The 22,360-nt window shown below is 47.3% G+C and overlaps 1 protein-coding gene across 5 annotated transcripts in view; it reads right to left on the bottom strand.

Annotated features, from left to right (window-relative positions):
- LOC138450493 (uncharacterized) overlaps nt 1–22,360 on the bottom strand; it is a 604,516-nt gene that overhangs the window by 573,360 nt on the left and 8,796 nt on the right. The gene's annotated exons all lie outside the window — the stretch shown is intronic.

Consider the following 22,360-nt stretch of genomic DNA (forward strand, 5'->3'; position numbering starts at 1 on the left):
ATATTCAACATGTTTCAAGCCTGGATGGCAGCCAATGGGCTATGCCTCAACTCAGACAAAACTGAGCTACTCATGGTTGGCTCCAAGGAAACACTTAAGAACCTTGACTCCCAATTCAGTTACTTTATGATCGACAACATTAAAATCCCAGTGGCAAATTCAGTAAAAATACTAGGTGTCGATCTTGACTCAAATCTAACGATGACAAGGCAAGTCAGTGTCATTGCCTCAACAGCGGCCTACCATGCCAAACTCTTGACAGCAGCAAGACCCTTCCTCTCCAAGGATAATTGCATCACAATTGCCAGAGTTATCACAGGATCAAGACTTGATTATTGTAATGCACTGTTCCTGGGCACCTCCACAAAAAACGTGACCAAACTTCAAACTATACAAACTAGCGCACTGAGAGCAGTCACAGGAATACCCAAAAAAGAGCACATCACGGCAGCTAGGAAACAGGCACACTGGCTCGCAGTAAGAGAAAGAGTCCTCTTTAAAGCCCTTGCCCTTACTCATAAGTGCATCCACCTCACTGCTCCACCCTACCTCTCTGAAAGAATTCACCCCTCCAGATCCACTAGATCGACTAGAACACCATATGCAAACATGCTCATGATCGACAGAGTCAAGAGAGCCAGAGCGGGAGGGGCTAGCTTCCTATACCTATCAGCGCTGCAATGGAATGTCCTACCACCACCCCTGCGAGCAGAAGTCTCCCAACTAGCATTCCGCAAAGCGGTGGAAACGATGCTCTTCAACTAAAACCTATCCAAGATGTGAACATTATTTGTCACACACCTAGGATGAGCAGACCTAGGCACCTGCACAATGTGTTTTAACCTGAAATCTGTATTATTTGTGTATCTGAATGATGGTATAATGATGACATAATGTATTCTAACCTTGAATCTGTACTTCTGTATACCTGGATTATGTTACTCACATGCCCTTACACTTATCAACACATGTATGTAACTCCTCTGTAACTAAGACTGCCACAAGTAACAGAGCCGTGATGCCTTTGGGCTGTATGAGCGCTATATAAATGAAGACAATGGGTTCTAACACGCATTCCAACAGAACTCTCATCATTCCTGACCTACGAAAAGGAACTGCTGCTCTAATGGATCAATACTGGGTATGTGGCAAGCAGGCATATTTGCACCTCTCGCAATCATGGAGGGGCAACAGTGCTCTGGCAACGCTGCATTCCGCACTGCTGGTGATCCCTGAAGAACATATAGCAGGGGCAGGGGTGCACCACAAACTGCAACAAGCACCCCAGGCGGCAGAAGAAATGTACCCCATCGTAAACATGCTGTCAGAAGAGAAGTTGCAGGAGCAAATATCACGCAGAAAGAGAGCATCCAAATACCTCTCTAAAGACTCTTCCAAACTCCTTGAACAGGTTCCTGATGAATACAAGTTGTTCAACTGTGCAGAGACATTTTTTGCATCACTGATCCCCAGCATCCAGGCCCATGCTAACTCCAAATGGCTCCAGATTTTGCGCTGGGAGCTAATACAGCTGGCGAATGACACCGAAAAGGGGTTCAATATCATCAAGGATAAACTAAGATCACTGAGATTAATGACAATGCAGAATAGGTACGTGCTTGACCTTCTCAAAGCTATGGAAGGTGGCGTTTGCCGAAAAATTGGGAGCGCATGTTGCACATTATTACCTTCATCTGACGCTGAAAAAGGTACGGTTTCACATGTCATAACAGCAGTGCATAAGCTAGGAGTGAGGATGAGAAAAGAAGGTGGCATTCAACCAACATACTGGTTCACTGCAACATTCGAATGGGTACCGTCCTGGCTTGGGACATTGATGAAGATGCTGGTCCTCATTATCATTTTCTTCCTGCTGATATTTTGTGTGTGCCCGCTAGGGATCAGGTGCTGTGCTAAAACAATTCCTAATAGAGCAATGATGATGGTGACTATTGGCAGTCAAAATATGACTGGTAAGATGACTCACGATACTAGGGATGCACAGATGCAAACAGGGGAAAGTGATGAGCCCAAATTCAGCATGGTAGCAATATATCACACTGGGGATGTAGTGGACAACCTCTACCATACTACAATCAAACAGCCACAAGATTTGTAAAATCACAGGGAGGTGTGGCTGGATTTAGATGGGTATGGGGATTGTATATACATGTCATGTACTCCTGAAGAGTATGCCCGCCGTGGGGAGAGTTTAAGGAATGTGTGCAGAGTTGGATGCCAATATAGGGTACCCCAGCATGGGATGAAGGAGTAAGAGTGGCAGAAGAACATAGATGTGATGGAACAAAGTATTTGTTACATTAGTAGGAACGAAAGGGGGGAATGTTGGGGGAGAGGTGGCATTGTCCCGTCCCCCTTCACCATTCCCGCAGTAGGTGGACACTGTGTAAGCTAAGGGGGGAGACACCTCCGCCCCTCATTTACATATTCACATCACCTGACATTGATATGTGTGCCAAAAAGCCTAATGAATGCCTGTATTTAGAACTCCATTTTCTGTCCTCCTGCACGCCATCTTTTGCTAGGCCCAAATCCACTCTGCCGAAATGTGAGCTTTCCCTCTCCCAGTATCGCGCACAGCCAACCCCCGCCACCTACACCCCTTGTCACCTCTGTGTGAGCCCTGTTCTCACAGAAATCCAGCCATTTATTGGTGCCATTAGCTAATATCGAGCACTGCTAGAATGTGCTCATCGCAGAGTGTGAGATCAGAGCCTGCTTCAGACCCAGTGCTGCATCCATCCCCGCTGACCGATTCATGCCCGTTCCACCCCCTCCCTGGCAATCCACAGTTCACTGGCCTCATGCCCTCCATTCCCTTTGAATGTGACTATTTGTAAGACCCTTCCCCGGACCACCCTAAATTGCCCACCATATACCTAATCCAGTGTGATCATATATCCTCTCCCAACACTAACATCTATAAGCCCATGCGTTTGAAATTGTGAGGTACCAGAGAGAATAAATCACAGATCAAACCCCCCAGATAGGGCACCTGAGAGAAGGGTCAATACCCCCATACCTCCATAAAAGCATGGGGCAGAATGTGCATATATCTGTCTACCTTTTATAAACAACCTCCTTCAATGTAATGGTTTTATGCCAAACATTACTCTTTGCATGCCAACCTTCATTGTTTAGTTTAGCTTAGTCAGAATTACAACTCCTTGTGAACTGCGCCGACCTTCACCCTGCGAAGATGAGCCCAGCTGACCCACGTGGTGCCTGACCGTCCCAGCCTCAACAACCAACTGTAGCTTAACATCGCCTATATCATATAATGCCCCATGCGGGCTAGCCAATTGAAACTGTTATTTTGTACCTTATGTCGTTAGATCACTCATGATGTTTTTTGGGGTCATAATGTGCTGCCTGTATATTGTTTGGCAGAGCACTCTCTCGGCAGCAGAGTTCTTTGCTTGCATTTATTTACTTATAGAAATTTTGTTTTCCTTGCAATTACTCTCCTGGTCTCATTTCCTACTGGGGTGTGTCCTCTTATTTTGTCTATTGGGACACGTGCATGCTGAGGTAGTAGCCTTCAATAGTTCGCTGGGAGGTTTGGATCAGCCCAGGGTTTCTTCAAAAGGGGTAAGACAGTTGCACATTTGAAGCAGGTAAAGAAGAGTCCAGCAGAGAGAGAGAGGTTAAAGAGCTCAGACAGGTAAGGGCAAGAGATTGAGGCTAAGTCTTTGACCATTTGGGGAGAAAAGGGGTTGATAAGAGAGTAAGATGGGTTGGCACTGAAAAGGATGGTTGCTAATTCAATAGGAGAGTTAGGGGCGAAGTAGTCAAGACTAGAAGATGTATGGAGAGAGGTGGTGGACAGAAGGAGGGTTGGAGAGAGGAAGAGGAGTGCTGTGAGAGTGCCATGAATTTGAGAGATTGTAGAGGAAATGTAGTGAGCAAAGTCATTAGCAGAAAGGGAGGAGGTGAAGGATTTTGGCTTGGGAGGTGTGAGCAAAGATTGGAGGGTAGATGAAAGTTTACAGGGTTGATTGAAAAGGGAGGATATTAGGTTTATGCAATAGGAGCATTTGGTAGAGTCCAGTGCAGAGGTTAGGGCAGAAAGGGAATGTTTGTAGGCATAATGGAAGGTGTCTATAATTTACATCAGCATCGTAGGTCATGGAGCAGAACGTGTAAATGAGTGAGCAGAATAGTGTTGGTCAAGTGGCATCATAAGTGCAATGCCAAAGTCTGAGAAAGCATGGTCAATAGAGGATGCATGAATAGGGGAAAGAGACAGGAGACCGGTCCTCACATCATCAATATAGTTGTAAAGAGAGTTCTCCCTGAATTTCCTACCAGTCATTACAATGAATACCTTCAAATGCCTCGTCTGATATCTTGGTGTCTCCACTATCCTCTCACTGACTCTGGCCACCATCTGCAGGCCCCTTGGCCTACTCTCCCTCTTCCTCTGAGAGTGATCAGACCTCATCTTTTCTCTCCTCGCCTCCACCTCCAAGCTTCTCCTCCTTAGAGACTTCAACATTCACCTTCACTCCCCTGATGCGGCCTCTGGACTCTTCCGCAACCTTTCTGACTCTCTTTCCCTCTCCATTCTTCCCTCCGGCCCGACTCACTCAGCCAGACAAACCTTGGATGCTCTCATCTCTGCAGACATCCACATCCCCAACCCTCTCGCTACTCCTCTCTCCTGGTCTGATCATGTTCCCCTGTCCTCTCACCTGGACCTCCTGGGTCCCCCGGCTAAGTCCCCGCCCGCACTGCCAGTCTCCTTCTCCATCATTCTACTGATGAAGCGAGTGCCAGTTGCTGTTTTGCCCTACCTTCATTCCCCCTCCAACTCCTTCCACTGACTCTCACTCTGACACAGCCCTTACTAACCTTCAACTCTCCATCTCCAACACTCTGGAACCTTTCCTCTGTCATGAGGATCTGCATACAGTCTGCCTCCAAGCGCAACACCTGGTATGAATCCGACTTGGCCTCTCTGAAACGCAAGTGCAGAGCAGCTGAACGGAAGTGGCAGGCTTCGAGCACATCCACTGACAAACTGGCCTGCTCGAAGAAGAGGACCTACATCCAAGCACGCATCTCTGGGGCCACTAATAATTCGGCTGAACTTTTCAAAATCTTCAAGGAATTTGCCAATCCTACTGCAGTCTCCATTTCTCCTCTGCCTTCCCTGGCTGTCATGGTCATGAAGTCAGGGGCACAGGCATGCAGGGGTTGTATGCACATGAGACCTGGGTGGAAACTGTCCTGGCGCCTTTGGCACCAGGCTCATGAACAAAAGTAAACAACAACATCCATTTAACACCAAAGAGCTTTTATTATGGAAATAGCACTTCAGATGCATTAACCTTGAACATTCCATCCATTAAGCAGGATCGACTGGCGAAAACGAGTTCTGACATTTCCTCAAGATTGTGCCGACACCTGTTACAAAAAAAATGACACCAGTCTGAAACTGAAAAAAGAAATCGTGTTGGGCCTCATCAGCTCCTTACCGCTTGAATACCAAGATTACCAGGATGCCTTCAAAAAAGAGCAAGCCAATGTTCTGCCCCCGCACAGACCCTACGTTTGTCAAATAGATCTTGTACCCGGAGCCCAGATCCCTTGCAGCCGAATTTACGCTCTGACAGAACCAGAAAATCAGCATCTTAGAACTTACCTGGATCAGTACCTGGCGAACGGTTTCATTCGCCCGTCCAAGTCACCTGCCTCCTCACACTTATTCTTCGTGCCTAAAAAGGAGGGGGACTGAAGAGCCATCAATCAGTTCACAGTAAAAAAATCGATATCTTTTACCACTTATACCAGAGCTCCTGGACCAAGTGAAACATGCTCAAATCTACACAAAACTGGATTTAAGAGGAGCATACCATCTTGTAAGAGTGAAAGAGGGAGACGAGTGGAAAACGGCCTTCCGCATGAAGTACGGCCTCTTTGAATACCAGGTCATGCCCTTTGGGCTATGCAATGTCACTGCGGCGTTCCAAATCTTTATGAATGATGTACTCTGTGAACTACCGGACGTTTGCGCTCTTGTTTACATTGACGACATTCTTATCTACTCAAATTCCATAGAAGAACATGTAGGACATGTCCGGGCAGTCTTGGAGAAGCTTCGACAACAGCAATTGTATGCCAAGTTGGAAAAATGTTTATTCCATGTAACCGAGGTCGAGTTTCTTGGTTTTATGCTCACACCACAAGGCGTACATATGGATATACGAAAGGTGGATGCAATCCTCCAATGGCCCTCACCAACATCCACGAAAGGAGTGCAAAGCGTGCTCGGATTCACCAACTTTAACCGTTGGTTTATAGCTGGGTTTTCACAAACTGTACATCCAATTACTTCCTTGTTAAAAAAAAATCAAATGTTCCATTGGTCGACAGAGGCTGAAGAAGCCTTCCAGAAGTTAAAACTAGCATTCGCTACAGCACCAGTCCCACGACCAGATCTACCTTACATAGTTGAGATAGATGCTTCGAAAATAGCCATGGGAGCAGTATTGTCACAACGAGACCCTGAAACAGGAAAACTACACCCTGTCGCATTCTGGTCCCGCAAATTTTTACCCACGAGTTCAACTACGCAATCACAGATAAGGAATTACTGGTGATTAAAGCAGCATTCAAGGCCTGGAGACATTACCTTCTTGGGGCAAGACATACGGTCACTGTCATCACGGAGCATCGTAACTCTCAATACCTGAAAACCTCCAAAGCACAATCCTCCCGTCAACTTCGTTGGGCTCTCTTTTTCGTGGAATACGATTTTATTATCACTTATAGAGCTGGAGTACGTAATGGGGAAGCAGATGCTCTATCATGCATGAGTGAAGAAAAAGAAGCTTTTACAGCATCCGACCCCGTGGTTATAATTCCTGAGGAAAGGATTCAAACCAGAATAGCTGCCACCACGTGTGTGGATGACCAAAGAACCAGTTTGCAATCCCCGATGGATCAATCAACACAACAGGAATGGCTGTTAAAAGGTGACCAGTACAACACCGAAGACAATCTACCATATTTCCAAGGTCGATTATATGTCCAAGACCAAGAACTGCAAAAGCAAATCATCACAAATTACCACAATTCATTACTGGAAGGACACCCAGGAATAGCCAAAACTCAGGATAAGGTAAAACAAAACTACTGGTGGCAAACCTGGCGAAAAGACATTGCCCAATTTATTGAAACCTGTGGTGTCTGTGCACAACACAAGTCTCAGAAACAGAACCCGGCTGGCTTACTACTTCCCCTAACAGTACCGCCAGCAGCTTGGCATACCCTGTCGATGGACTTCATCACGGATCTTCCACCCTGCAATGGATACAACACCATATTAGTCGTTGTGGATTTATTCTCCAAAATGGCCCATTTCATCCCTCTGAAGGGACTCCCAACTACGTCAACTCTCGCTTCTGTGTTCCTAGAGCAAATTGTTCGATTGCATGGACTTCCATCAATAGTAGTATCTGATCGCGGAACGCAATTTGTTTCTGCCTTTTGGAGAAAGTGTTGTACGATTGCCAAAATCGATCTCCGGTTGTCCACAAGCCATCACCCTCAAACTGATGGGCAAACTGAACGAACCAACCAAACTTTAGAGCAATATCTCAGCTGTATGTTGCAATAGTCTGAGGATTCTTGGAAAAATATACTCTGGATAGCTGAGTATGCATACAACAACTCGGTTCACACAAGCACAGGGCAAACTCATTCTACACTGTGCACGGACGACATCTGAGGACATCAGTATTTGATCCACTCGATACCCAGGAAATGCCAGACATAAAAAACGTGCATTAAACCATCACTCAGGTTCTTAAGGAGGCGACAGAGCATCTGACCAAGGCTAAGGAAAGACAAAAACTGTTTGCTGATCGACATCGGAAGGAAGCTCCTGCCTACCAGATTGGAGAAAAGGTGTGGTTAGCATCCAAATATATTCCCCTGAAGGGGCCAAGAGCTTTCCGCCCAAGATACCTGGGCCCTTATACAATAATGTCCATAATCAATCCTGTCGCCATGACATTTGAGTTACCATCTCACATGAAAATTCACCCCGTATTTCATGTCTCTCTCCTCAAACCCATGAAATCCAATACACAGCTTAGTTCTCCGCCAGAGCCGAAGTAATAGATGGAGAACCACAATATGAAGTCAAATCCATCCTGGACTCCAAGGTGGTTTGATCAAAATTGTATTACCTAATTGATTGGAAAGGTTACAGACCTCAAGACCGAACTTGGGATCCCAGTAAACACGTCCATGCTCTGTGTTTAATCAGACAGTTCCATCGCGATAATCCCACCAATCCAGGACCAGGAGGAGAACCACCCTTGAGAGGGGCCTTGAGGGGGAGTGCTGTCATGGTCATGAAGTCAGGGGCACAGGCATGCAGGGGTCGCATGCACAGGAGACCTGGGTGGACACTGTCCTGGCGCCTTTGGTGCCAGGCTCATGAACAAAAGTAAACAAGAACATCCATTTAACACCAAAAAGCTTTTATTATGGACATAGCACTTCAGATGAATTAACCTTGAACATTCCACCCATTAAGCAGGATGCATTAACCTTGAACATTCCATCCATTAAGCAGCCCCAAGTGTATTCTTGGGTGTGGCTGCTAATGGATTGCCTTTGCATGTGCTCTCTCTCTATGAGTAGCAGGGTGTGGCTGGTAAGCCGGCCCTAATGGGCGTGCCCACGATCTCTGCTATATAAGCTGCCCCGATCCTCAAGACAGACGCTTCGCGTTATTCTGCACTTGCAAGCAGCGTAACGCTCACCGTCTCCTGAGGTCAGACTTACCTTTGAAGATCCTGCTTCCTGAACATCCTGCTTCCTGCCAGCATACCTACCAACTGGGGGAGGTTGTTCTTACCTGTACATCTCTTCGGCGAACCAAGTATTCATCTTTACACTTTCTGGAACGCCAAATTCTTCATCTTGGCACCGCAGCACGACACGATCCATCGTCGGCAGCAGCACCCGCAAGGAAAAAGAGAAGACAAGGTTAGAGATTGCAAAAAACAGTCAGTTTAAGTTTGCGCTTCGCCATACTTCACGCTTTTCCTTAAACCATCACTTACCTGCTGTCGAATATTGTGGTAGCATCCATCTTCCATCCGGCCGTGTCTCGCGTCTCACAGGGAAGAAAACAGAAGAGAGTCATTATTGCGGGCATAAATAGGAGCAACATATAAAGACATTAAACAGAACGAACAACATCACAAGAACTCAGTAAAGACTTACCAATCAAAAGGAGAAGCATAGTCACAGCTGAACTGGACTAATCCTTATCAGGGATCAGTGAAGAAACTAGATCCCATTCGACGTGCCCCTGCCAGAAGTAGCAGGGTGGAGAGCTTATCTTCCATAGTTCACAGGTGAGCTTTATGGGCCAGCGTATGCTCACAGAAACCATACATTGGGGTGAAGGGTTCGAGAGGTACAAAAATCACAGATTGGCGCACTCACACACTGTTATCTCGACGCAGGAGCAGTATCACCATGTATTGAGGGAGAGGCCTGAAGGGGGTGATTCAAGTTCAGGGAGGGCTGCAACCGTGCCCAACGCCTCTGCAGAGACCAGGTGAGCGTAACACTGGCCCTCTACACTTCACCGGCCTCTAACTTAATTACTAAACCTCAGGACATCCTGTCCTCGCTCTCCTCTACACCACACACTTCTCCGTCACCTGCTCTAAGGCCTCTCTTGGCCCCCCTTCCCTCCTACTCTTCTCTTTCTCTACCATATCACCTGATGAGGTTTCCAGACAAGTTTCTAAACATTGTCTCCCTTGCTCCTGCATTGGCTCATTTCTGTAATCACTCCTTTGCCACTCGATCCTTCCCTTTACTCCTCAAGCACTCCCTTGTGCATCCTCTCCTCAAAAAGACTTTTGCCGACCCTTCCTGTCTGGCTAACTATCACCCTATCTCCAATACCCCCTTCAGGGACAAACTCTTGGAGAAGCTGGCCATCTCCCAGCTTATCCACCACACTGAATCGGTGGGTTGTCTCCACGACCACCAGTCTGGCTTCAGAGCTGCCAGAGGAATGGAAACTGCATTGCTGAACACCTGTGAAGACTTGCTCTCTAATCTCAATGCCAACTCTCCCTCCATTCTCATCCTTCTTGACCTTTCCTCTGCCTTTGATACGGTCAATCAAGCCACCCTGATAAATTGGCTCTGCGATACCCGTGGCCTCTTGGACCTGGCTCTGGACTGGCTGACCACCTTCCTCTCTGACTGACCTTCCCAGGTTCAACTGTGTCCTTTTCGCCCCCCCACCTCACTCTCCACCTGTGTTCTCCTTCAGGGCTCTATCCACTAGCCTTGGCTTTTCAATACCTACCTTGCCCCCAAGCCCATTTGATTTCCACCTTCTCTCCTAACTTTCAGTGTTATGTGGACAACATTCAACTCTCCTTCAAGCTTCCCTACTCTGCCTCCTCCTCTTCCTCCCTCATTCCTGACTGTCTGTATGCTATTCAGGCATGGTGCACTTCTAACGATCTCTGCCTTAATGCCAGTAAGATTGAGATCCTTCTCATTGGGACCCTTGCTCCCTCCTTGCCTCATACACTCTGGCTGCCCTCCTTGGGCCCCCTCCCCTCACCCTCCTGTGAGGCAAAAAAACCTTGGTGTCATTTTCGACTCCTCTCTCTCCTTCTTACCTCACATCACAGACTTTGCCAAGAAGGCCCACTTTCAACTGCATCTGCTCAGAGGCATTCTCCCTTTCCTCACCTTCCCCCACAAACTCAATGTCTCTAGAGCTCATGTCCTCTCCAGTCTGGACTACTGCAACAACTTCTTCCTCAACTTTCCTAACTCCAGAATAGGACTGCAAGACTTATCCTTCTCCTCATGCCCAGAGACTGCATCTCTCCAGCCCTAAAGTCTCTCCACTGGCTCCCGGTTGCAAAAAGCATCAAGCTTAAGACCCTCTGCATCATCCACAAAACATTCTGGGGCCTGAGACCCTGCTACATCCAACTCTCTCTTCCTAAATACCTCCCTTCAAGATCCCTTTGGCCTTCCAGCTCTAACTCTCTGCCGATCAAATGCTTTTCCAAGCAGAGACTGGGGGGTAGATCTCTCTCCTCTGCAGGTGCCTCCCTCTGAAATGGCCTCCCTGCCCCTCTCAGACATTAGCCGGATCTCCTTAAGTTCCAGAAACTTCTCTAGATCCTCCTTTTCTCTTCCTCCCTCCCTCTTCCCCTCCCCTGCTAATTTCCCCCTCTGCCTCTTGACTGGCTGCCTGGTTCCTTCAGATCCTTAAAGGGCCTCAGGCCCTCCTCGACCAGTCTACCCCTGCACTTGGTCTCCCCTGACCCCCCAAACTGCACTTGCCTTTCTGGTCTCCCCCCCCCTCCACTAGCCGAGCTGGGTCTGCATCCCTTGAGCCCTTCAAACCCTGTTCCTCGCACGTAGCACATGTACCTTCTCCCCCTGCATTCTCTTCTTCCCCTGGCTCTGTCCAGCTGGCCTCCCCTGGCATTCACTTAACCCATGGGCCCTTCTGCCATTACCGGCAAATCCTCCCTCCCACGCACTTCTTGTTGCTGCACTTGCATGATCCGAATGTCACAAGGCCTAGTGGGTAGTAGGACCGTTTGTTTTGTCACCACTGTCCCCGCTTGTCTTGTTGCACCTTGAAACACCATGCGTATAGACACATTATAAATACCCAATCAATAAATAAAGGGGGGAATGAGGAGTAGAAGGTGGAGGGACCTAAATGTTAAAGTGAACAATGGAGTGATCAGAGGAAGATGGGTCAATGGAGAGGTCAGAGGAGGAGAGTGAGTTTAGAGAGAAAGACAGGGACACAATGGTTCCCACCAGTGTGTGTAGGTTGGACATGGAGGGAGTAGAGGAAGTAGAGGGAGTGATTGTGCATTCCAGGGGAAGAATTGAAAGAGTGATAGGAGGTGGGGGAGAGGAGCAGGTGTTGTGCAGCAGACAAGGGGGATAGATGAGCTTGGGTATCCTGGTAGAATGAGAGTATCTTACTTGAGGCGTGCGATTGCAGGTGGGAAGGAGAATGCGGAGGCCGGTGAGTGATGCAGAAGTTACACCAAGTTGAGGCTGATGGCTATGGGAGAAGGGAAGGAGATGAGTGAATAGAAGGAGGAATGGAGAGAATTCAAGATTAATAATGGAGGGTAGAAGAAATAGGCACGGATGAGCCCATCGAGAGCAAGAAAGCATGCAATATTTATGCCCTCAAGTGGAAACTGCACCCCACTAAGAAGGGTGTCCTTTCAATACCTCAGTCCTTGTAGTGAAGATATCCTTCACTTAGCACACACCTCCACCAATAACACTGCACCCACTAACCACAGAAATGTAGAAATGAAGCATGTCCCCCTGTTTTCCATATAGCAATCCCCAACACTGAAGCTCCCTTCCGTTTGTGGACTAACGTGTACCTCTGTACTTAACAGAGAATTCCCATCCTAGTGCTCTTTAAAGGTGATGGTGCAGAGCACAAGCTTAAACAACAACTCTGAGAACTGAACCATGTGGTAACTATTTGTGACATCACGTCACCACAGTTTCAATGCCCTGACCTCTTGGTGCATGTGATGACTGGACAGACCAAGCACGGCAGGATATGTGCTCACACAGGCTTTTTTGAATAGTCAACATTCTGAATGGATTGGTGAATGCACTGGTTGGTATATTCCGTATGATCTTCATTGCCTTTGAGCTTTGTAAGTGAATCACAAGTTACATGCCCCATCCACACCATTTGGAACAGTGTTTATATGCGGCCAAGCAGTTGTCTTGTAGAATGCACCATGTGCCAGGCATGGTGGAACACAAAGACAAACACACACACACACACACAGAAATACGCATACCAACAGACTCATCACTGGCACCAACATATATACAAACACACATATATATTTACTATGCTAGTTGTACCTCACATCCCTGCAAATTCACCTCTGTTCTTGAGTGAAGCATTCCTGCTAGTTTTCTACTGGAACACACACACCTCTCCCAATGCTCCTGAATCTGACCCGGAGCATCCATTATATTTCAGTAGCAGTACATCTTACACCGCCCCGCCCTTGCACACCACATCTTGTCTGTAACATGTCTGCTCTTCCCAATACTGGAGTACACAAGCACAGCAGTGCTACTGTATGTCACTACATTATTAACACCCTTCCATTCTGACCTGTATGTCTCTTGGTGGACCAGCGCCCAGGCAGGAGCACATGAATACTTCTCTCTTAATGCACCTAGGAGTTGACCCTTAGCACCGTGTTTCTACTGACGACACTGCATCCCAACATACAATGTGTAGTGTAGCACGTACCTTTACACCATAATAAATAGCTTCCATTCCCAAGAGTGGGCAGCAGAAGAGTGTGGTGAAGAGTGAGCAGAATATGACTTTGAAGGCTTCAGTTGACCAGATGACATAATGTATTCTAACCTTGAATCTGTACTTCTGTGTACCTGGATGATGTTACTCACATGCCCTTACACTTATCAACACATGTATGTAACTCCTCTGTAACTAAGACTGCCACAAGTAACAGTGCTGTGATGCCTTTGGGCTGTATGAGCGCTATTTAAATGAAAATATAAAAGAAAAAAAATATGAGTTTTAACACGCATTGCAACAGAACTCTCATCATTCCTGACCTACGAAAAGGAACTGCTGCTCTAATGGATCAATACTGGGAATGTGATAAGCAGGCATATTTGCACCTCCCGCAATCATGGAGGGGCGACAGTGCTCTGGCAACGCTGCATTCCTCACTGCTGGTGATCCCTGAAGAACATATAGCATGAGGAGGGGTGCACCACGAACTGCAACAAGCACCCCAGGCGGCAGAAGAAATTTACCCCATCGTAAAAGGGCTGTCAGAAGAGAAGTTGCAGGAGCAAATATCACGCAGAAAGAGAGCATCCAACTACCTCTCTAAAGACTCTTCCAAACTCCTTGCACAGGTTCTTGATGAATACAAGTTGTTCAACTCTGCAGAGAAATTTTTTGCATCACTGATCCCCAGCATCCAGGCCCATGCTAACTCCAAATGGCTCCAGATTGTGCGCTGGGAGCTAATACAGCTGCAAATGACACCGAAAAGGGGTTCAATGTCATCAAGGTTGAACTAAGATCATTGAGATCAATGACAATGCAGAATAGGTACGTGCTTGACCTTCTCACAGCTATGGAAGGTGGTGTTTGCCAGAAAATCGGGAGTGCATGTTGCACATTCATACCTTCATCTGACGCTAAAAACAGACGCTTTCACATGTCATAACAGCAGTGCAGGAGCTAGAAGTGAGGATGACAAAAAGAAGGTTGCATTCAGCCGACACACTGGTTCACTGCAACATTCGAATGGGTACCGTTCTGGCTTGGGACATTGATGAAGATGCTGGTCCCCATTATCGTTTTCTTCGTGCTGATATTGTGTGTGTGCCCGCTAGGGATCAGGTGCTGTGCTACAACAATTCCTAATAGAGCAATGATGATGGTGACTATTGGCAGCTAAAATATGACTGGTAAGATGTCATGAACCATCGGATGCGTCCTTTCTGGACTTCATGGTCCCTGACCCATAGGGGCCTGCACTCGGCAGTACTCCCAACATGGCCGCTGAACGTGGAACGCTGTTTACCAGTCTCTGCGTCGTATGCACTACGTTCTACAAAGCTGACACGACCCCGCGGCCCTGCATGTCTCAACGCTACCGCTTGCAGTAGCCAGACGTGTGCTGCTGTAGTTCGTACAGCAAATTCCTTTGATTCCTGGTTCCCGGTCCCCTAAATTCCTCCTCCTTCATCCTTTGCTTTCTTGTTCTCAGTTTGCTTCCCGGATCTCCTTGGCACTCGTCTTTTGAGTGCACTCCTCGCCGTTTCCTGGAACTTTCCCGGACATCTGAATGTTTCCTGGAGACGGGACGCAGAACGCACGCTGGAACCCGAGGACCTACGCACTGGGTTGTACAAGACCCGAACTGTGCGAAAGAAGACTTCATCGAAGAACTCCAATAAACAACACAGACAGGTGAGAAGTAGGGAAACCTGTGACAGATTGAGACTCCAACAAACTGATACAGATACGGACATGGAGGCTGCAGTTCAAGAACTCATGCGCGGCATGCAGGAGTTAACAACAGAAGTTCAGAATCTCAAAGCCGAGAATGTCGCATTAAAGCAACTAGTCCTGTCACATGATTCCACGACCAAGGAAAGTGTATTGCTGGGCGGAGTGGTGGATAAATTTGATAGCTCATCAAAGAACCTTTGTGGCTTCCTCGATTCGTCTTTAGTACACTTTACCTTTAAGCCCTACTACTTCTCTACCCCCAGGGCAAAGGTGGGCTTTGTGATTTCGCATCTTTTCGGGAATGCATTAACTTGGGCTACGCCCTTAGTTAATTCTGGAGATGCCCTCTGGATGACTATGATGGTTTCGTACTCGCTCTAAAGACCATGTTTGACCACCCAGAACAGGTTTACAGTGCCCAAGAATGCCTACTGGATTTCCAACAAGGGTCACAGGATATGCTTACCTAGTAACACGCTTTAAGCAACTGGCCAAGGAAGCAGATTGGTCCTCGGAGGCCTGCTTTACCCTTTTTCGAAGAGGACTGAATGAAGAGATAAAAGACGAGTTAGCCAGGGTAGCTCGCCCAGGTTCCTTCCAGGCTCTCATGGACCTCTCTTTACAAATAGAATTTCATATCCAGGAAAGGAAGGCAGAAAAGAAGAAGACTAAAATGCCCTACCAAAAGACCTCTACAGAACCTTCCTCTAGACCTGAGCCCGCTCCTGCCCCGACCACAGACCCAGAACCCATGCAACTAGGGGCCTTCCGCGGACCCATATCTCCGCAAGAAAGAATGCGACAGATTCACACCGGGCTGTGTATGTACTGTGCCTCTGATAAACACCTTGCGAGAGAATGTCCTTTAGCCCCTCCACGGCGTTCGGGAAACGCCAGCTCCCGATCCTAGATGGAGAACAGCTTCGGGAGAGAGATGTCTGCTCCACATCTATTCCATCCTTGAACTCTCCTGGACAAAACAACCATGTGATCTTGCAGGCCTTTCTATCGCCGTCCAAGAAAGTAGCTTATCCCATTCTGGCATTAGTGGATTGTGGGGCCATGGGAATATTTATAGATCATGATTGGGTCACTACCCACAACATTCCATATGAAACACGAGACATCATGCAACCTGTAGAGGCCATCGATGGCAGACCTCTCTCTTCAGGACCCATAACCCTGCAAACCAAAGAGATCCAGCTCTCGATAAACCATCATCAGGAGGTGATCAAATTTGACATCATAAAATCTGCCCATTATCCAATGTTACTGTGTATTCCATGGTACAGAAGCACAACCCATACATCGACAGGGCAGCAGGATCCTTGTTTCTTGGTTCAGAACATTGTATGTCTCACTGTCTATCCCTGAATTCCTCGACAAGATCCTCTAAAGGTACTCTAACAGACCAGCAAGGCCCATTCACAGTCTCAAATATTATCCAGGTTCCCAGGGCCTATCAGGATTACACTGATGTGTTTTCAACTGCCATAGTTCAGGCCCTACCCCCTCACAGACCTGAAGACTGCGCTATTGATACTGAACCCTCAGCAGTGATTCCCTTTGGAAGGATGTTCATTCTATCAGAACCAGAGAAAAGGGCCCTCCGAGAATACTTGGATATTAACCTGGAAAATGGCACTATACGACCATCCAAATCCCCGGCGGGAGCTTCGTTGTTTTTTGTTCCCAAGAAAGATACCAAGGAGCTTAGGTCTTTCCTTGATTATCGTGGTCTTAATCAATGCACCCCCAAGGACCGCGACCCATTGCCCTTAATCTCGGATATCCTGGAAGTGGTGAGAGGAGCTGTAATCTTCACGAAATTGGATCTCAGAGGTGCCTACCATCTGATCCGTATAAAGGAGGGTGACGAATGGAAAACAGTCTTTAGAACACCCTTTGGTCACTTTAGAACACCCTTTGGTCACTTTGAATACCTGGTTATGCCCTTCGGACTCGCCAATGCCCCAGCGGTCTTCCAATGTTTTATGGACCGGGTGTTCTTCGATATGCTGTTCCTCTTCGTCATAGTTTACCTGGACGATATACTGATATACTCCAAGGACCATCTTAAGCATGAAGAAGATGTTAAAGCAGTCTAACAGCGGCTACGTGAACATAAGCTCCTGGCTAAACCCGAGAAATGCCTTTTCCATGTCTCTACTGTTCACTATCTCGGGTTTGTCTTTAGTCCAGAAGGAATTGGAATGGATCACTCAAAAGTAAACTCTATTCTATCCTGGCCTGTTCCAACTACTGTGAAACAGATTCAATACTTCCTGGGGCTTGCCAACTTCTACCGAGAATTCATACCTTCCTTTTCAGAGATTGTACAACCGATCATTACATTGTTGAAGAAGGATACTCCCTTTCTCTGGACAGCAGCCCAACATGAAGCGTTCTAACGATTGAAGTCGGAGTTCACACAAGCCCCCATCTTGGCTCAACCTGACATTGATCGACCCTTCCTAGTGGAGACGGATGCCTCCAACTATGCCATCGGAGCAGTCCTAAAACAGGAATTTGAAGACAAATTAGAACACCCCATCGCTTATCTCTCGCAAACCCTGACTCCTAGCGAGACCCATTATTCTGTTCTGGAAAAGGAACTATTAGCCATCTGTCAAGGCTACACAGAGTGGCGTCATCTACTCCTGGGAGCAAAACATCCTGTTCAGGTCTGCACGGACCATCGGAATCTTCAAGTTTTACAATCCCTGGAATGTAGGAATAGTCGTCAAGCCCATTGGACCTTCTTCTTTGCCCAGCACCAGTTCCAAATCCATCATGTTCCTGGAACACACAATATAATTGCTGACGCCTTATCCCGACTTCCCGACTACAAAACTCTTGAAGACCGATACTTCCCAAAGATGTTTCCCCACACAATATTTGTAGCCCAAGCAATCAGTCTCCTGGAAGACATTCGGATTCAAACCCAATCCTCTGAGATCTGGAAGGAGTTTACCGGTAAGAATCGATGACATCTTAAAACAAAGGACGGGTATTTATTCAAGGATAATGGCCTGGTCATCCCCACACAGAGATTGCGACAAAGGATTACAAGCCTCTGTCATGATACCCTTCATTCAGGACATCGTGGCATCACCAGTACTCTCCGTTTAATACAAAGACAGTTTTGGTGGCCAAAAATGAAAGTTGACGTCCAGCACTACATCCAAGCCTGTGCAGTCTGCACTCAAAACAAGCATGATAACAAGAAGCCGGCAGCTCTCCTACTCCAACCAACGCTACCAACAAAACCTTGGGAATTCATCGCTACAGACTTTATTGTGGAATTACCACCTTCCAGGGGATACACAACTATCATGGTTACCATTGATTTATTCACTCACATGGCTCATTGTACACCTTTATATAAACTACCATCTTCCTCAGAACTTGCTGGAATCTTCCTGGAACACAAATTCCGACTTCATGGACTCCCTTCCAAGATCATATCAGACAGAGGACCTCAATACATATCTCAATTCTGGAAACACTTATGCCATATACTAGGAATCCAACGTGCCCTCTCCTCAGGTTATCATCCACAGACCAACGGTGCTACTGAACGTGTGAACCAAACCCTGGAGCAGTATCTTCGCTGTTTCACCACCAAGGTCCAGGACGATTGGTCACTCTTAATACCTGTGGCTGAATTCGCCTACAACAATTCGGATCACTCGGTTGTCATAACCAGCCCCTTTGTCTGCAGCCAAGGATTCCACCCTTCGGTTCTACCATCCATTCTCCCACATCCTACACCAGTTCCTACAGTCGATTCCTGGATTGATACCCTCATCAACGGACAAAAGGGAGCCAAAGAACACCTTGAAAGGGCCCGAACAAGCACCAAGCACTATGCAGACTCCAAAAGAAGACCAGTACCTTCCTATGCAGTGGGTGATAAGGTCTGGCTGTCATCGAAACTACTGCCTCGACACTTACGACCAAATAAGTTGGCTCCCAGGTACTTTGGCCCTTTTTCCATAAAGGAAATCATTAACCCAGTGGCCTTCCGACTCAAACTACCAGACTCCTGGAAAAGGATCCACCCAGTTTTTCACACTTCTCTGTTGAAACCATACGCCCAGTCCTCCCGGACTGATCCAAGATCTACCCCTGTGGTTTTCAATGATCACTTAGAATACGAAGTGTCCAGAATATGTGACTCCAGGTACAGACGTGGTTAGCTACAGTATCTGGTTGAGTGGAAAGGGTACCCTCCCAATGAACGCACCTGGGAACCAGTCTCAAACCTAAATGCCCACAGACTACTCCGAAGGTACCACCTTATACACCCAGGCAAACCCGGAGGAACAGGCTTTCGGAGGTGGCATGCTGTCATGAACCATCGGACGCGTCCTTTCTGGACTTCATGGTCCCTGACCCATAGGGGCCTGCACTCGGCAGTACTTCCAACATGGCCGCCGAACGCGGAACGCTGTTTACCAGTCTCTGCGTCGTACGCACTAGGTTCTACAAAGCTGACATGCCCCCGCGGCTCTGTGCGTCTCAACGCTACCGTTTGCAGTAGCCAGACGTGTGCTGCCGTAGTTCGTAAAGCGAATTCCTTTGATTCCTGGTTCCAAATCCCCTATATTCCTCCTCCTTCATCCTTTCCTTTCTTGTTCTCAGTTTGCTTCCCGGATCTCCTTTGCACTCGTCTTTCGAGTGCACTCCTCGCTGTTTCCTGGAACCTTCCCGGACATCTGAACGTTTCCTGGAGACGGGATGCAGAACGCACGCTGGAACCCGAGGACCTACGCACTGGGTTGTACAAGACCCGAACTGTGCGAAAGAAGACTTCATCAAAGAACTCCAATAAACAACACAGACAGGTGAGAAGGGGGGAAACCTGTGACATAAGATGCCTCATGATACAAGGAATGCACAGATGCAAACAGGGGAAAGTGATGAGCCCAAATTCTGCATGGTAGCAATATATCACACTGGGGATGTAGTGGACAACCTCTACCATACTACAATCAAACATCCACAAGATATGGAAAATCACAGGGAGTTGTGGCTGGATTTAGAAGGGGATGGGGATTGTATATACATGTCATGTACTCCTGAAGAGTAAGCCCGCCGTGGGGAGAGCTTAAGGAATGTGTGCAGAGCATGGATGCCAATATAGGGTACCCCAGCATGGGATGAAGCAGTAAGAGTGGCAGAAGAACATAGACGTGATGGAACAAAGTATTTGTTACATTAGTAGGAATGAAAGGGGGGAATATTGGGGGAGAGGTGGCATCATCCCGCCCCCCTTCACCATTCCCGCAGTAGGTGGACACTGTGTAAGATAAGGGGGGGAGACACCTCTGCCCCTCATGTACACATTCACATCACCTGACATGCATATGTGTGCCAAAAAGCCTAATGAATGCCTGTATTCAGAACTCAATTTTCTGTCCTCCTGAATGCCATCTTTTGCTAGGCCCAAATCCACTCTGCCGAAATATCAGCTCTCCCTCTCCCAGTGTCGTGCACAGCCAACCCCCGCCACCTCCACCCCTTGTCACCTCTGCGCGAGCCCTGTTCTCACGGAAATCCAGCCATTTATTGTTGCCATTAGCTAGTATTGAGCACTGCTAGAATGTGCTCATCACAGAGTGTAAGATCAGAGCCTGCTCCAGTGCCTCATCCATCCCCGCTGACCGATTCATGCCCTTTCCACCCACTCCCTGCCAAGCCACGGTCCACTGGTCTCATTCCGTCCATTCCCTTTGAATGTGACTATTCGTAAGACCCTTACCCCGGACCACCCTAAATTGCCCACCATATACCTAATCCAGTGTGATCTTATGTCCTCTCCCAACACTAACATCTATACCCCCATGCGTTTGAAATTGTGAGGCACCATAGAGAATAAATCGCAGATCAAACCCCACAGATAGGGCACCTGAGAGAAGGGTCAATACCCCCATACCTCCAAAAAAGCATGGGGCAGAATGTGCATATATCTGTCTACCTTTTATAAACAACCCCCTTCAATGTAATGGTTTTATGCCAAACATTACTCTTTGCATGCCAACCTTCATTGTTTAGTTTAGCTTAGTCAGAATTACAACTCCTTGTGAACTGTGCCCGACCTTCACCCTGCGAAGATGAGTCCAGCTGACCCACGTGGTGCCTGACCGCCCCAGCCTCAACAACCAAATGTAGCTTAACATCACCTATATCATGTAATGCCCCATGCGGGCCAGCCAATTGAAACTGTTATTTTGTACCTTATGTCATTAGATCACTCATGACGTTTTTTTAGGTTCATAATGTGCTGCCTGTGTATTGTTTGTCAGAGCGCACCCAGGCAGCAGAGTTCTTTGCTTGCATGTACTTACTTATATAAATTTTGTTTTCCTTGCAGTTACTCTCCTGGTCTCATTTCCTACTGGGGTGTGTCCTCTTATTTTGTCTATTGGGACACGTGCATGCTGAGGTAGTAGCCTTCAATAGTTTGCTGGGAGGTTTGGATCAGCACAGGGTTTCTTCAAAAGGGGTAAGACAGTTGCACATTTGAAGCAGGTAAAGAAGAGGCCAGCAGAGAGAGAGAAGTTAAAGAGCTCAGACAGGTAAGGGCAAGAGATTGAGGCTAAGTCTTTGACCATTTGGGGAGAAAAGGGGTTGGTAGGAGAGCAAGATGGGTTGGCACTGCAAAGGATGGTTGCTAATTCAATAGGAGAGTTAGGGGAGAAGTAGTCGAGAGTAGAAGAGGTATGGAGAGAGGTGGTAGACAGAAGGAGGGTTGGAAAGAGAAAGAGGAGTGCTGTGAGATTGCCATGAATTTGAGAGATTGTAGAGGAAACGTAGTGAGCAAAGTCATTAGCAGAAAGGGAGGAGGTGATGGATTTTGGCTTGGGAGGTGTGAGCCAAGATTGGAGGGTAGATGAAAGTTTGCAAGGGTGATTGAAAAGTGAGGACATTAGGTTTATGCAATAGGAGCATTTGGTAGAGTCCAGTGCAGACGTCAGGGCAGAAAGGGAATTTGTGTAGGCAGTATGGAAGGTGTCTATAATTTGCATCAGCGTCATAGGTCATGGAGCATGTTTGTTTTTAGGGTCTGAATTTCATAGGTGATCCAAGGCCGAGGACGGGAAGAAGAACGTGTAAATGAGCGAGCAGAATAGTGTTGGTCAAGTGGCATCATAAGTGCAATGTGGAAGTCTGAGAAAGCATGGTCAATAGAGGGTGCATGAATAGGGGAAAGAAACAGGAGAGCGGTCCTCACATCATCAATAT

The sequence above is a fragment of the Ambystoma mexicanum genome, chromosome 1p (assembly GCF_040938575.1).
Source record: "Ambystoma mexicanum isolate Mex_15411 chromosome 1p, UKY_AmexF1_1, whole genome shotgun sequence".
In the NCBI taxonomy this organism is placed as follows: Eukaryota; Metazoa; Chordata; class Amphibia; order Caudata; family Ambystomatidae; genus Ambystoma; species Ambystoma mexicanum.